The following is an 18424-nucleotide window of genomic DNA, read 5'->3' as shown; positions in this document are numbered from 1 at the left end:
TTTTAAGTGCCTTCACGTCGTGTCTTCATTCCGAAGCTTGTCATCAAACATGTTCTCCTCGCCTTTAGCATCTGCACATGCAAGAAATCTAAACGCATAATGAGAACAACCGCTTGGAATATAATTTCCATAAATAAACGACACATGTGCGACCATATCTCAATCAACTACCGACCAACAACAGTTTGAAAGTTCAGAAAATGATCAATTTTAATCCTTTAACTTTCAAAATCTGTTAACTTCGACTGTTTATGAAGATGCAATTGTTTTCTGGCTTAAAATCAGGATTTTGGATAGGATAGACTCGAGTTCCAACATCGGTCAATCAAAAATAAACTAGAAGCAAAATCTTTTTGGATTTTATAAAGTTTATATTAAAACACACCTAAAATCTTTTTGGTATTTTTCATTTTTCAAATGTAAAGACGGAAAACAATAAATAAATATATACAAACAATCTTTTTGCGAGTTTCGAGGGTAAGAGAATCATATCAGTGTACGGTCATGCCAAAACGTTCACTTTGTTCAATTAGTTAACATTTAGATAAGCATCCTATAACAATTATCGGTATTGTTGTCCACATAAGCTCAGCTTATCAAATGTAATCATGGCGAAGGGATACGTTAAGGTATGATTTATACTTACTGACCGGTGTTCATCCACACACGACACATTCCCGTATCAAGGTATGCACGAGGGTTCATCTTACCGGTGAGTATACCGTTTATCATCTGTTTGACCGTATATGATGTGAGATTCTCACTTATTTTGATTGAAAACAAGCCCTATGTGATAGAATCACTTATTGATGAGGAACTTGATTTTCATATGCGTGAGGGCACAGGAGCAAATCCGTGAACAGGTCAGTACTTTCGTACAGCAGAGAGACGAACTTGACTCCCGGATAAATGTGATATTTTATCACTTATTTTGAGGGACATGTGATTGTTTATCACTTATTGAGGTCGAATGCAGTATGTACACGTATGTATAGTATCATGGAAGATCTAGACTTGCGTCTCTGTTATTTTCGGTAAAAGATACAACCATGATACCCAGATGATAAGCAGCATAAAGACCGAATATCTCAGAACCTCGGCAATCTATCAAACGAAATTTCGGTACTAAGACCATATGCCAATGAATGGTTCCCACCTGGTCTTCAGTCGGTTTAAGATTTATATCACCCTGCACACTTTAAAATGATTGTGAGCCTACCGATACATCTTATATAGAGCTGCTTATCGTTTTTCAGTTTACGGTTTAAAGAGGTTTGGATAGACCACTGATGTACTATCATTTTCTCTTTTTCTCGCCAGGAAACTCATTTTTGTTTTTCTATTGTTTTTGTGTTTTTGAAAATTTTCGATGTTTTTGGATTTTCAAATTTGGATTTACTCCCCCTAAAATCAATAAACTAAGATAAATTTAAAACACAAAGGTACTTACAAAAATGATTTCCCGATGTCAGATTAACTCATGTTTTACCTCAATGCCGTTTACCAAAATTAATTTTAATCAGAAATGATTTTATCGAATTTTGGGAAAACGAGTTGGCATGTCGGTAAGCGGTGCGGACCATGACAACATTGACGAGTTTCATAGTGAAACAATCACGTGTGAAGTGATATTCGAGGTCAACATGTCTGGCCAAAGAGTGCTGTAAAATATGATAATAATTCATAAAGCAGCTTAAAAATCGACAAGTATAGGAGAAATTAGAAATTTAAAACCGTATCCTGCAACTGCTTCGTGCATTGCTAGGAATCTGAGCGCACTCCCAACTGGATATCCACCCGGTGTGGATTTCAAGGTCGATTTTGTAGCTACTGAAAAATCTCTTCACAGCAACACGATCAAAAACCTTTGGTTCCGGCTGGTCTTCCACGTTGCACCAGCGAAGGTCTTTGTCTTTCTCTTGAGAAGTAGTGTGCAGTTGTTCAATCCACACCAAGGCATCCGCACACCCGGTTGGTTTGTTCAACAAACACATTTTCTTCAATCACACCGCGAAGAAATGTACACTGCACGTTCATCTTATTGATTGTGAACTTCAGACGTGCTGCAGGTGCGTACATTTTAATTGAATCTATCATGGGGACCCAATCAAAGCCTTGAACAATCAATCTTTTGGAATGATTTGCATTTTGTCAAAGCTTTTCAATTTCTTTCGACAGACAATTCTGTCTTCTTTTCTTCTTCTCTCCATCAAAGGCAACAATTTCTTCTGTCGCCTATCTTGTGCAAGGACATTCCACTATCAATAATCCTATGACTATCGATAGTTCCTCCTGGAACTTCCTGCACACTCGCTCAGAGATTAGTTGGAGAGGGGGACCCAAGCCTTCATAGACTTGGGTTGCCCCTGAGAATCAAGAAATGTAATTTCAATTTCCTGATGATTTTCAAAAACAAAACCTCCCCCTGAACTTTCACCCGTCTTAGGTTTCCAAGTTTGTTTTTGTTTGCCAGATTGTGTATTATGTATAATTTCTGGTTTTAATGGTTGTGACAAACTCGGTTTCCTTTTAACATATTGTTCTTCAGGTTTTAAGGCCTTTTCTATTTTCTTAACATTTTGACGCCGTTGTTTCGTTTCTTGTTCTTTAATGGTGCGTTTATCATGTTTCGGAGAAACAGGACGACGTTGTGAGTGACCTTGTTCAGAAGGGGTTCTTTCAACAAAATTTGGTTTGGGCGAGATTGTGCAGTCTTTAATGATGTGCCCAAACTTCCCACATTTAAAACACGTTCTCCTTTCAACAAACTTAGGAGAATTTGATTGACTAGCAGATGTCGAACCTGTAGAACCTGAGGTACTTGCTCTTTCATCACACCCATTTGTGTGTTGGGTGTAATTGTTATCGCTATTACGTTTCAAAATCTTGACTTTTTGTAAAAAATCGGTGTTTGATTTGTTTTCAAAAGTCTCAATTTTATCCGTACCCTTTGATGCTACAAATTTAACATCTTTTGCTTTCTTCTTGTAACAAGCTCCTTTTGATTCAACCTTAGCCTTTGGCTTTGGAGCTCGTTGTTGTTGTTTACCCTTAAAAGCAATTGGTTGTTGCTTTGTCGGTGACTTTTGGTTTCCAAATTGTTTTCTAATTTCTGATTTTGGAACAGGATCACATTGTGTTACCACAACTCCTGGAATGGTCTTTCCCATAAATTTATTCGTAGTATCTTCAAACACTTTGTCAATCAAAGATTGATTGACATTTTTGATTGGAAAATCTTTGTTTGAATAAATTTTACTATCACCGACCAAAGTATACAACACGTTATCACTTTTAACAACAGACACACTTTCCTGGTCATTCTTGACATCTTTGACAGCTTTGATAGGATCTATCACTTGCTTGGCAACAGGTTGCACGGCAGGAATAGGAGGATCACAAAGAATATGATTCTCAATTGGAATTTCTACTCCTTTCGTCTCATCAAGTGATTCATCCTGGTCACTCACATCTGAAGAATCATAGTCCTCAATGGTTGGAGGACTTTGATTTGAAGCACATGATGACTTTTATTTGTTATCAGATGAGCCCTCCGATGAATTGTCCGGTTTGAACCCTAGGCCAGTAGTAACTTCCTCATAATCAAGAGGCACACTGGGTTCATACCGAGGCATATCATCTTCATCGGGCATTTTGGTATAGTTGTGTCTCAAAGGGGGTAGACACGCCTTATACCCTACGCCTTTCACGTTCCCTTTCAGTTGTTGAACGTCAATTATGTGATCGAGCACAAATCGGGAGTTAGAATAACTCTCCAATTTTTGCTTGATAGCATCATGCTCGCATCTGGCAATGGCTAGTTCCCTTTTGGTTTCCTCAACAATGTTAATGTATTCGTTAATACTAATTTGTTTATGATAAACAACTTTGTTTACTTCGGAAACGCTTTTCTTTAAGGTTTCAATTACAGATTTAAATTCCTTTTCGTTTCGAACTAAAGCCATGTTTGCATCTTTGCACTTAGACAGTTCAATAACCAAACTCTGATTGTGACTATGAACCGTTTCAGATTCACGTTTCAAATCAGCACATTTAAGTTTCATATCAGCACAATCACTACATATGCTAGGAGTTTTAGATTGTACCTGACTTGTAGAAGCTGTGACATTAGCCATAAAGGCAGTCTGAGAAGAGAAAGATCCATCTTCAGTGAGAATCTTCTCCATTTCGTTCGATGTAGCATCAGCTTTCTTGATCAAGTCAGATTTTTGACTTTTTGTCTCCTTGGCATCATCCGACAAATTATCAGCTTCAGAATCAGTTCCTTCATTCAAATTCGATTCTTCATCCGAACTGCCACTATATCCTGAACTGTCATCATTTCCCGAAGATTCACCATCATTGACATTCTTGACAATCTCAGCGTATAACGCAGTTCTTGTTTGATCACCGTTTCCCAACTGTATGGGCGGACCACAATCGACACTTGGACCAAATTGAGGTTGTGTTGTGGAAACTTGAGGTTGAGGTTGTGCTTGAGGTTGGGGTTGAGATCGCGAAAGATAAGCACTTTGATCCCACTGTGGTTGGGCTTGATTGAACTGTGGAAACGGAGAAGAGCTTGTATTGGATACAAACGCCGTTTGAAGCTTTGGTTGCTGAACAGAACTAGAACTAGCTGAAGGACCAAAACCAGGCAAATACATTTCTGTGTTTTGAGTGGGTGCAATCCTTTTAGCTTTCCGAATTTCCTCTTCGTTTTTGTGCTCCAACTTCTGAATGAATTCATAGATATTAACATTGGCAGCATCTAAAACGCCCGTATGCTTTAAAAGCTCAATGAATGGGCTCCACTTTGGAGGTAGAGCATCAACAAACCGTGCTACCATTTCTTGTTGAGATGCAAGAACACCAAAATAATACATTTCACACATCAAATGATAATAACGAGTAGTTATATCATTTAGGGTTTCATTCTCTAAGAAATGAAATGATTCGAATTTCTTCTTCAACAGATCATGGCGTGTCTTTCTAGTAGCTGCATATCCTTCTCCTCTCGCTACCAAAAGATTCTGTATGTTTTGATTTTGATTCGACACCAAAGCCCATTGACTTGCACTTATTGACTGTTGTTGTTTAGGTATGGTACTCGTCATATATTCAGCCATCGACATCTGTTTTAGATCTGGTTGTGGATCCGTACTCCAATCCCATGGACTCGTGCAGCTCATATTTGGTGTATAGAAGTGAATTTTTTTTTTTTATCCGATAGGAGTTTCACATGCAATCTGATCAAATTAATACCCACTCACAACCTTTTGTTTTATTCAGCCACTTTCTCAATAAATGACAGAAGAATCTTGATTTTTTTTTTTTTAAAAAATGACCGAAGAAGCTTATGGTGGACAAGGATCGACGAAACAAGATTTTGAAACCTTATCTTTACGAATTAAAGGCCCAACTTGGCGAAACAGAATGTTAATTTTTTTTTTTTTTTTAATTTTGGGCTTGACGAAATGGAAAATTATTTTGATGCCCAAATAATCCCAACACCACTCGATGAAACAAGAAAATTAAATCTGGGCCCCTTTTTACTTTGACGAAACCGAAAGCCCAAACCTAAAGGCCCAAATCTTTATTGACGAAGTGGTTTTATAACTCTTGGGCTTTATGTGATTGGCGAAACAGATTTAGTAATAGGCTGGTTGATTTTGAAATAAGCTCAAATTCACTTTTTGGCGAAACAGGATTGTCTAAGGCCCAAAAATAAATTAAGGGCCAAATCAATGACGAAACAGGGATCTGATAGGTATGTTCGGCGAAACCAAAAAGATTTGTGTTGGGCTTTATTAATTGGCGAAACAACAGACTTATAATTTGGGCTTTTGAATTCCGGCCCAAACTACTAAATGAAAAGATTTTGAGTGACGAAACAAAATAGTAAGCTGCTTTGGGCTTTGATATTGACGAAATGAGAGGCCCAGTACACACTTTGACGAAACACAAACTTTAATTGTTTTGTTTTGGTCTTGACGAAACAAAGTAATTATTTTCTTTTTGGGCTTTATAATTGAAAGTCAACGAAACAGAGCCCAACACGAGATAATTGACGAAACAGATTTTAAGAATATGGGCTTTGACGAAAATGGAAGTTAGTGAAACTTGTTTCGTCGATAGTGCTGTTGACGAAACTGAAGTGCTGTTTCGTTGATATTTTGTTTCGTCAAAAAGGTAACTGGGTTGGTGAAAAAGTTGGTAAAAACTTTCGGCGGATCTTATCTTCTTACTGACATACACCCTACTTTTTCAAACCATCTCCATACCCAACGTACCAACCGATAGGGTGTGAAATATTATAATCCTTTTAACAATTTTCAAGACACCAACACTTTTCACAAATAATTTTTAAAGATCAAAAAGTGTGAAATGTGAAGAGCCCTTTGAATATAACTGAAGAACACGATGAAGATTTGAACTTTCCAGTGACCGAACAATTTTCCGAAAACCCGAAAATGCACAAAACTTTTACTAAAAACCCGGTGTATCACAAGAACAATCAATTTTAACAAGGTTTTTGATAAAACTTTTGGCAAAACAACAAGGTTTTCACTGATTTTAGCTACTTTTTCAGAAAAATATATGGGTTTTTCAAGAACAACTCGATAAAGACCGAAACTTGTTTGGTTTTAAACAAGGATTAGAGCCAAAGCTCTGATACCAATTGTAGGTCCCGTTTTTCCGGTGGATCGAAAACGAAAACCTTATCCTTGTTTATCACAAACACGGTAACGGGTGCGGAATCCCCGTGACGGTGCAAACCAAACAAAGTGTAAAAGAAAAACACGCGTAACCAAAAGATTCAATATCTATTGATTAGGGATGAGAACGGATACAAACATATACAAACAATGTTTAATGACTCTCTCTCAAAGTCTCACACAGCTCTCGTCTCACATCCAAGTTTCACACAGAAACTAAGAGACCTATTTATACTAAAACAAAGACACAGACTTGACGAAACACAAATAACTCTCGGCGAAACACACAAAGTCGACGAAACACATTCTTATCTCGTCGACATACGTATTAATTCCTTCTGTTTCGTCATGTGTAGAAGAAGCCCAGACATAAGTCAAAGGCCCAACAAGTGTTACGGCCCAAATGTGAAGATAATTGTCCCACATGCAGTTTCGTAGAAACTTTTACAAATTTTGGAAGATAGGACAAAGTTGTGACATCATCATGATGATGTCATGATGATGTGTCACCTTGACGTGGTTTGCGGCGCTCCGTGCTTCGCGTGTCGAACTCTGGGGCGCACGACGGAGGAATGTCGTGACGTCGGGCTTGAGCCGGACCTAACCGTGTCGAAACCAAGTCGTACCGAGCCGAGTCGAACCGAGCCGAGTCACGTCCACACAAAGTGTATCAACACAAGGTCACCGGAAAAAGTCACCGGAAGTGAGTTTTGAATATTTGTTTTCTAACTATCTTGGGTAAACCAGCTTTTCGCTTTCACATATTCAGGAACAAGATTCTGTTTAAAATAGATAAAGCTCACCAACTCAACTGTTCACAACTTTCAATTTCTGCAAAATACTGAATTAGGTGTTTCCTTTTGTCTCATTCCTACCAAAAAAAAAACCTGACTTCATTAGACAAGAATCAGTTAACTCTTCATTGGGCCTTATCATTCTTCATCATTGGGCCATTTCAATCAAGTCTTCGTGGCCCATCTTATTTAACACATCTTCGTTGGGCCAGATAAACAGTCCTGGTTGGGCCTTCTTTTCTATCAATCTTCGTGGACATTGATTTTATCATTCAATCTTTGTGGCAATAGTGGAGTCAAATAGTCTTCGTGGATGTCAATTCAGTTGACGAAGACTCCCATTCTTCATTTAATTAAATGAATTCATTTATTCTTTGTTTATCATTCTTCGTGGATGTCAATTCATTTCAATTAAATGAATTAAATTTTTAATGGCTTGCAATTCATTTGAACTAAATGAATTAAGTTCTTGTTGAATTAAATTCAATTCATTGTTCGTAGAACCAACTATTGTTTGTGGGTTTCAGTTCATTTGAATTAAATGAATTAAATTCTTATCCAGTCTCAATTCATTTAGTGGACTTTTATTGGACTAAGTTTTCACTAGCACACATTGTTTCTCAGTGAAGGTGTTACTTGATTTTAAGTTGGTATTTTCTACACATTATGACTTCAGACTGGTGGGGTGGGAAACCTAATCCTAAGATGTATTATGGAAATTGTGGAGGTACTACCACTGTTACAAGAAATATGTATGGTGAACCACAACCAGGTGCCTCAGCTACAAGACCTGCTCAACATGCTCAGCTACAAACGGTTTTTGTCTCAAGCACCGAAATGTATGGAACACCACAACCAGTTGGGGATAATATGTATACGGGAAAGGGTTCAGCGCCATCTTGGCTTCAGTCTCCCACACCGTCAAGTAACCCACCACCATCAAAAGTTAATCTACGGGATAAATCTACTGTCGATTGTGATCCGACATTTCAGTTGGAGAACAGTGGTCAAACAAGAACGGCGTTTTATGCTGAAATTGTCAAGAATGTTAGCGATGGTGATTCCTGGGGAAATGATGAAAGTTCTGAACATGGCAGTAGTTCAGTTGAAGATGTTACAAGTTCAAGTTCAAGCGAGGATGGATCTGAATATGAATCATCGAGGGAGGTTGTTGATTCTGAGGCAAATGAGTCACTGTCTGAGGGTGAATCCAGTCAGGTATGTGTCGATGAACCAAGTTCGGATAGGTGTGATAGTTGTGTTGAGTTAAATGCTAAATTGTCTGATTTGCAAAGCAAATTGTCGGATTTGAAAAGCAAATATGACGATTTGCAAAGCAAATACGACGTGACATTTATCCACAATCAAAGTTTGATCGTGGATCTTTCAAAATGCACAGAGGCCAATATGTTTCACAAAAATCATGAAAATGAATTTAAAAAAATAATTGACACATTAAAGGAAGATAAGTCTGAGCTAACAAAAATGGTTTCAAGAAAACAAACCGCGATAAACAATTACATCACTAGGCTCGAGGAAGCACAAAAAGAGTTGGCCTGTGTCAAGTGTGAAAATGAGGCGATCCAGCTTAGATTAGATAGTTACTCAAACTCTAGGTATGTGCTAGATCACATCATTGACGTACAGAAAAAGAAAGATGATGTCACGTGCATTGGATATAAGAAATGTCCTCCACCTGTTAGACACAATTATACCGCGATGCCTGATGAGGAAGATAAACCTCACTTTGAGCCATCTGTTCCTTTAGATGTTGAGGAATTCGCAGCTGGACTTGGTTACAAGAAGGAAGTATCATCAGTTTCAGATGTGTCAGCAGATACGAAAGTATCAACTGCTGAACAAAATAAGGATCCTCCAGTCATTGTTGAGGATGCTGATTCTTCAGATGATGAATCCGATGACACTGACTCAGCACAGTCTGATGCGGTAATCAAAGAAGAGGACATACCTCTTGAGAATCATATTCTATGTGATCCTCCCACAAAACCTGCTAAGACTGTTCTGGTTGAGTCCACGTCTGCGAAAGAGTCTGAGAGTTGTGAAAGCGTGAATTTGCTTTACACGTTGATTGGATCTGATAAAATATATTCAGACAACGATTTCCCAATCAAGAATGTCAATTAATCCTTGATTGATAAAGTTTTTGAAGATTCTACTAGTAAGTTTTTGTGAAAGTCGAGCCCAGGAGTTGTAGTAACTCAATGTGCTCCTATCCCAAAATCCGAAGTTAGATAGAAATATGGGAATCAAAAATTTTAACCACAAAACAATCAACGAAAGCAAAGTCACGTTTACCAAGGAAAAGGAAAAGGGCAAACAAAGCCAAAACAAGAAGAATGTTCAGAAGGTGAACTTTGTGAAATCCCGAGGGACGGATAAAATTGAATCTTTTGAAAACAAATCCAAAACAGAGTTTGTTATGCAAAAGAAAATCTTGAAAAGAAACAGTCAAAACAACTATACACAACACACAAACTGTTGTTATGTAGGACAAGTACCTCAAGATCACGAAGTTCATCATCAAGTTGCTACAGTTATGATACTCCGAGATTTGTTGAGCGGAGATCATGTTTTGAATGCGGTGAGTATGGGCACATTGTCAGAAACTGTCCATATCTCACGAAAGGAAAGGCAAAAGTTGATGCCCCCGTGGTAATTGTTACCATAAAAGATCTGTTTCACCAAAACAGGACACTCGTCTTGTTAAACAACGGGAAATGAAACAGAAAAAGAAACAAAGAAAAGAAATTGAAAAGGTTTTAAAACCAGAGGTTATCCAAACACAGTCTGTTAAGTTAGAAGTTAAAAAATGAAAAACAAAAACAGATTCGGAAACCAAAATTGGTAACTGTTTCAGGGGGAGCTACATCAATTCCGAATCATCGGGAAATGGATGTCACAATCCTCGATGATGACGGACGACCCAAGTCTGTGAAGGCTTGGGTCCCCCTCTCCAACTAATCTCTGAATGAGTGTGCAGGGTGTTCCAGGAGGAACTATTGATAGTCATAGGATTGTTGATAGTGGAGCGTCCATGCACAAGATCGGCGACAAAAGGCTCCGAAACATTGTTACATCTAAGAGAATATTGTTGCCTTTTTGATGGAGAGAGGAGAAAAGAAGACAAAAATGTAAGATGATGGAATGATGGTGACAGAATGAAGATGAATGAAGTTGAAAAATTCGACAAGATGAAAAAAAATGTTCCAAAATTTGATTGTTGAAAGTTTTGATCGGGTCCTCAGGAAAGATTCCAATGAAAAGTACGCGCCTGCAGCACGTCTCAAGCTTTTTGAAGATTCATGGATTTTTCTTCCACAAGAAGTTCAAAGTCCACAAGATGAACGTATAGTGTACTTTTCTCAACGGTGTGATTGAAGAAAATGTGTTTGTTGAACAAACCAACCGGGTGTGCGGATACCTTGGCATGGATTGAACAACCGCACACTACTTCTAAAGGAGGAAGACGAAGACCTTTGCTGGTGCAAAAGCATGTGGAAGACATCATGTATGGACCGTCCCATGATGATGTATACAAGCTTTCCCACATGCTCCATTTGCCACTTACCAGCCGGACCCGAAGGTTTATCATCTTGTTGTTGTTAAGAGGCTTCTCGGTTCATTGAAGTAGCTGCAAAATCGACTTGGAAATCCACACCGTGTGGATATCTAGTTTAGGAGGGCACTCAGATTCCTAGCAATACACGATGTAGTTGCAGGATTACGGTTTTAAATTTCTAATCCCTCCTATCTTTTTCGTTATTTATGCTGCTTTTTGAATTTCTAACATCTCGTACAGCACTCCTTGGCCAGACACGTTGATCTCGAATATCACCTCACACGTGATTGTTTCAATATGAAACCCATCAAAGTGTTTTGGTCCACACCGATTACCGACATGCCAACTGATTTTTCCAAAATTCGATAAATCATTTCTGATTAAAATTAGTTTTGGTAAACGACATCGAGGTAAAACATGAGTTAAACCAACATCGGAAAATCATTTTTGTAAATATTTGTTTGTGTTTTCTTAATTTCTCGTACTTTTTGCATTTTAGGGGGAGTAAAATCGAAAAATACAAAAACATTGACAAATTTTAAAAATACAAAAACATCGAAAAATTTAAAAAACACAAAAACAATAGAAAAACAAGAATGAGTTTCCTGGCGAGAAAAACAATAGTACATCAGTGGTCTGTCCAAACCTCTTTAAACCTTAAATGAAAAATGTTAAGCAGCTCTATATAAGATGTATCAGTAGGCTCACAATCATTGTAAAGTGTGCAGGGTGATATAAACCTGAATCGACTGAAGACCAGGTGGGAACCGCATATTGGCATATGGTCTTAGTACCGAAATTTCGTTTGATAGATTGCCAAGGTTCTGAGATATGTGGTCTTTATGTTGTTTTATCATCTGGGTATCATGGTTGTTTCTTTTACCGAAAAATAACAGAGACGCAATTCTAGATCTTCCATGATACCATACATACGTGTACATACTGCATACGACCTCAATAAGTGATCAACAATCACATATCCAAACAAATAAGTGATAAAATATCACATTTATCTGGGAGTCAAGTTCGTCTCTTTGCTGTACGAAAGTACTGACCTGTTCACAGACTTGCTCCTATGCCCTCATGCATCTGAAAATCAAGTTCCTCATCAATAAGTGATTCTATCACTTAGGGCTTGTTTTCAACCAAAATAAGTGAGTATCTCACATTTTCATATATGTCAAAACAGATGATAAATGGTGTACTCACCAGTAAGATGAACTCTCGTGCATACCTTGATACGGGAATGTGTCGTGATGTGGATGAACACCGGTCGGTAAGTATAAATCATACCTTAACGTATCCCCTCGCCATGATTACATCTGATAAGTTGAGCTTATGTGGACAACAATACCGATAATCGTTATAGGATGCTTATCTTAATATTAACTAATTGAACAACAAGAGCGTTTTGGCGTGACTGTATACTGATATGATTCTCTTACCCTCGAAACTCACAAAAAGAATGTCTGTAAAATATTTATTAAATGCTTTCAGTTTCTGCATCTTTGTATATATTTATTTACTGCTTCCTGTCTTTACATTTGAAATATTAAAAAATTCCAAAAAGATTTTAGGTGTGTTTTAATATAAACTTTCTAAAAGCCAAAAATATTTTATTTCTATCTTATTTTCGATTGCCCGATGTTGGAACTCAAGTCTTTGTTACCAGAAACCTGAACGGAAACCAAAATGACTGAATCTTCATAAACGGTCAGAGTTTGCAAGTTTTGAAAGTTAATAATCAAAATTGAAAAATCTGTTAACTTTTCAAACAAATTGTCGGATGGTAGTTGAATGAGAATTGGTCTCATGTGTGTCGTTTGTTTATGTTAATTATATTCCAAGCAGTTGTTCTCATTACGCGTTTAGATTTCTTGCATGTGCAGATGCTAAAGGCGAAGAGAACATGTTCGATGACAAGCTTTGGAATGAAGACACGACGTGAAGGCACTCAAATGATAAAGATGATCGAGTTGCCGCTGACCATCATAAACACCACAAGGATCTAAAGAATTGAAGATCAAAAGATTCACGAGCATAAATCAAGGGAGAGTTTATTTTAAGGGGGAGTTTGTTAACGCACTTCCTAAATGAAATGGGGAGTTTGTTGATACACTTTCTACTTACGACCCGTGATGTGACACCTGTGTCATTGTGACCATCAAACAAATGCCAAACCAATGAAATTTTGTGTTTCATACTTGGGATTTGTGAAAATATGTGTATCATTTGCACATATCAATTCTTGTTCAATTTCGGGCTTTAAATCGCTTTCTGGAAGGTTATACGCGATCTGATTCGTAAATATAACCAGTTTAATGCAACAAACACTCCGGAATAGTGACATAGGCTTAACATACCTTAAATAACCCTTACATAACTTAGAAATAAGTTTTGGATGGTTTGGTACGCCGAAATCAAGTTTATTCTCTTACAGGGACTAAATTCGACAAACTGCGAAAGTATGTCAATTTGAACTGTAATGAACATTCCGAAACATGGCCATAAGTTAAAAACACCCTTAATATCCTTTACATAGCTTAGAAACAGGCTTTGAAGGGTTCGGTATGCTAAAATAAACTTTATTGATCAATAAAGACTAAAAGCGTCAAAAGTGCATAAGTTTGCATTTTTGTGCATATCTTACGTTCTGAATACTTCCGAACATCCAAAAATTTATGTAATCATTAAAATATTTTATTTTAGTGATTGGCATGATAAAATTCCATTCGTCGCTTAATTTGGATCGTTTTTGCGTTCGTTACGACTCCCGTCGTAATTAAGCGAATAACGCAACCGTACGACCAAACGAACCGACATCCGTGATGTCTGTGAGCATATTTTAAGTTCCCTATACTTTAGTATCATTTTAGAGCCTTGAAATGAGGTTAAAGGGGTTTAAAAGTGCCAAAAAAAATCAAGTTTTACAAGTGTAGGGGACCATTTTTGAAATTTCTGGCAGATTCAATGAACCTAGTCCATTTTGAAGTGTTAATGGTTTTCACCCATGGTTTTGCAAAACCATGGGATGGTATTCAATGAACATAGTCCACATTAGGGGCTCCCATGGTTTTTGAAAACCATGTGCCCACATGTAAGGTCTAGATCAAATCACGTTTTTCGACGAACGATCTTAACGGTTCAAGGAAATCTATAAATACCCCTCACCCATTTCATTCTTCCTCACATTTGAATCTGATTCTACACTCTCTAAGTGGAAGTATATGCTTCCTACCTGAGAGTGAATCGGGTTCGAATCTTGCGGGGACCTTCTGTAAGTATTCTTTCGCGTTTTTCATTCGTTTTAGCGTTAAAGTCAAACTGCGTTTGACTTTCTGCATTAACCAGTTTATGGTCAATGCGAAGTTCGTTTGAACTTCATAACGTGAGCGTAATCACGATGGTCATAGTCCCCAGTGACTATACCTACTGATTACCACGTTATCTAGGCTCAGTGACGAGTCGCAGTTTCGGCCAAAATGCGTTTTCTCGCGTATTTGTAACCAAACTACTCTAGGGGTATTAAAACCGTTTGTTTTAATACCAAACCTGTTTTCTAACTTTACTAAACATGTTCTAGCGTGTTTAGCTCGTCGCTTTTAGATTTGTGCTTGTTTAGGGTCGTAAAGGTAAGCGATCTAATCAATCGCTTATGCTTACGAACCCGACCCATTGGTCGATCTTTAGGATCCGACCAAACACATTAGGTGACCATAGTTGTATAGGGAATAACCTTCCGAGGTTATACCTTATGGTCACGACGTTTAGTTAGTTATATGATTGGTAGTTTATATGCCTTAGGTAAATGACCAAAATGCCCTTTTTACGCATAAATTCATTTTAAGTCTATGTAACGAAATTTTTGACATCTAAACTGATTTAACTACAATATTAAACATGTTAAGGCATATCTTGCTTGTCATAGGACTAGTTAGGCATTCCAAACGCGTTTTACGCAAACGACGCGTTAAAGTGGCGTAAGCTACCTAAACGGGTCGTAATGGGTCAAAAGCACTTAGGATAGGTTTCGTTTTAGTACGTAGGCTTTGTTAAACCATATTGCATAAGTTCCCATACTTATTTGGTTTACGAACCCTTGTACTACCCGATCCTCCGATAGGTCCGTTTATTAATGTAGATACCTATATAGGTGCCGTTTGATTCCGTGATCTTCTAGCTTTGCTTGGTGGTTATCCTAAGACTTCTAAGCACCCTCAAGTGAGTACATAGACCCCTCTTTTACTGTTTTCCAAACATTTTGGGGTGAAACACATGTGCCTACTTGTTACTTTCATGATTTCATGCTTTTATATCATATACTTGCTATGATTCACTAGTACACTATTAGTACATGATTTTATTATGTTTTTGCTATGTATGCCCATTGTGTGCATACTTAGTACATCGTTTTACATAACATTTCATGCTACGTATGTTCATCATACTTAGCACATTTTACATCACATGCTATGTATGTTCATCATACTTAGTACATTTTACATCACATGCTATGTATGTCCATTGTGTGCATACTTAGTACATCGTTTTACAAGACATTTTATGCTTTGTATCATGCTATGTATGTCCATCCGTCGCATACTTAGTACATTGTTCTTACCTATGGTTTGGTGATTACATATTTCACTTGCCATACATGACATTTTGTTTACACATTACTTGATTGACATTTGACAACGGTTTAGACGTGGGCAATTTACATTGGTGGTTTATGTGGGTAAGTGATTTGAGTAACGAGACGTGTATAATGTGATACAAGCATGGTGGATACGCCGCTGGTACTTCCTATATATAAGTGTTTGTATTATATTACATGGCGTAGCGTTATTTAAATCATTCATTTGGATTTATACATTTTTACACAAATAACATATTTTTCACAAGACATTGTTTTACAAAACAATTTGTTTTATACAAACTCATTTTTACTTGGTTATTCATTTAACCTTACATCATTCTTTTAACTATACATATCTATCATCGATTTTCAAACGTTTTATAAAAGCAAACACTTAAACTGGATTCATGACAAGTTTTTGGTTAAACATTTTCTTAAACCTAAGTCATGGATCCTATTTTTCATAAAACCTATGTACTCGCCGGCATTTTTATGCTGACGTATTTTCACATGTGTTTCAGGTACAATAGTTGATGATATTTGATGATGATATTGATGCATGCTCACATAGGATTGGACGAGACCTTAGTGACATTAAAAGATGCAAGACTAGTTAATTTTTGTTATGTTTCTTTATTGTTAAGACATTGTAACTCATTTAATTCAATAAAACGAAATTTGTTTAATCCATGGTTGTGAAACAATGATTCTGTTGCAACACTCCCCGACGTTTCCGCCACGTTTTGTTGTTTTACGTGGTCGGGGTGTGACACGTGAAGACTTTGAAGATCCTCCGACATGAAAGACATGGAAGACGAACCATCACGAGTAGCGTCCAAGGGGGAGTTTGTTGATACATATTTTGTGGACGTGGCTCGGTTTGGTTCAACTTGGTTCGGTTCGGTTCGGCTCGGTTAGGTTCGGCTCAAGCCCGAAGTCGCGACATTCCTCCGTCGTGCGCCCCAGAGTTCGACACGTGAAGCACGGAGAGCCGCAAACCAATTCCCGCCGACACATCACCATGACATCATCATGATGATGTCATGATGATGACATATGAAGACTTTAACATGTTCCAAGTTATTATATTGCATGCTATTGTCGAAAGCTTGCTGATGACGAAACTCAATCAAATTGAACATGTTTCGTCGACTTATGCGTGTGACAACACACTCAAGTTTCGTCGGCTGGTTCAAGTTTCGTCGACCTACTTCACGTTTCGTTTACTGTGCAGCTATATAAATAGCATCAGATCTAAACAGAATGGGTGGACACATAGTGAGCACACCAAAGAGCCGGTAGGAGCTTAGAGAGAGAGTGTAAAGAGAGAGAGTTGTCTTTGTGCTTGTTCTTGTATCATCTTGTAACAAAACTCTTCTCGATCTAATATACGAACCCGTTAATTGTTGTATCTTTGTTTTGTGTTTGCTCTCTCGCTCGGTTTGTGTCACAACGAGGATTTCGCACTCGTTACGGCACCCGGAACAAGAAATCATCGTAGTTCGACGATCCGTATCAGGACCTACAGCATGATATTTAACTATCCATTGCTCTCCATTTTTATCTTCAAGTGCAAATTTAATGTCTTCTTTTGCAAAAAAAAAAAAAATGAATTGCACAAATGAACCGGGAGACCCTATGAATCACAGAGGGAGGGGGTTTATCTTGTTTTGCCATGTTTAAATAATAAGAGTGATTGCAAGCAGTTGAAGAGAGATAGAGAGAGAGATTAGTTTCCTCAAATGGTTCTAGCGACAAATCAAATCACCGTACATAGTACATACACAGGTACAAAGTGACAAACTATTTATTCCAAACAAAGTTAGAGATTATTTTCTTCAAATGGTTCTATCGATCTTAAACATATTCCACTAAATTATAACTAGATTTGTCTACTAACCGTAGAGATTGTTGTAAAGATTAAGAAGTGCAAGCTCACCACAACTAAGGAAGAGCTTGATAAATGGGATAAGTACCTGAAATCTTTTGAGAATTTTGCCATGAAAGTTGGGTTTTTACGCGATAAGTTAATCACACTTGAAACGCTTGTGCTTGATTCAGTAGGTGCATTGGACATAAAGAAGTACATGGAGGAAACACATGAACAAGAACTCATCAAAGATGAGTTAAAGAATGTAGCTGCCATGCGTAAGGAGTTGAAGGGAAGTGCTAACAACCTTCATGAGATTTCGGGTATTATAAAGCAGAATGTTGAGAGGCATGAACTTAGGTTCAAGAAAGTGGTAAATGCACCATGGTAGGCTCTATCATATCGTCATTAAGTTGGTTTTCTTTTTATGGTGAACAGAAAAACCTATGAATAATGAACCACATTTAGTGAACCACATCTTGTTTTACAGGTAACCATATCTTGGAAAAACTCTTTTGTGAGAATTGATAGAGGTTACCATGGTCATTCACCACCTTCTTGAACCAAAGTTCTTGTATCTCAAATTTCTGCTTTAAAATTCCCCAAATCACCTGACAGTTTTTAGCACTTACTTTCAACTCCTTACGCATGGCATTTACTATCTTTAACTCATCTTTATGCGTTTATGTTCATGTGTTGCCTCCATGTACTGCTTTATGTCCAATGCACCTTCTGAATCAAGCTCAAGCGTTTCAAGTGTGATTAACTTATCGTGTAATAATGTAGGTCCCGATACGGATCGTCGGACTACGATGATTTCTT

This window comes from Helianthus annuus, chromosome 9 (genome assembly GCF_002127325.2).
Source record: "Helianthus annuus cultivar XRQ/B chromosome 9, HanXRQr2.0-SUNRISE, whole genome shotgun sequence".
NCBI classification, from domain to species: Eukaryota; Viridiplantae; Streptophyta; class Magnoliopsida; order Asterales; family Asteraceae; genus Helianthus; species Helianthus annuus.
This window is presented reverse-complemented; position numbering follows the sequence as displayed.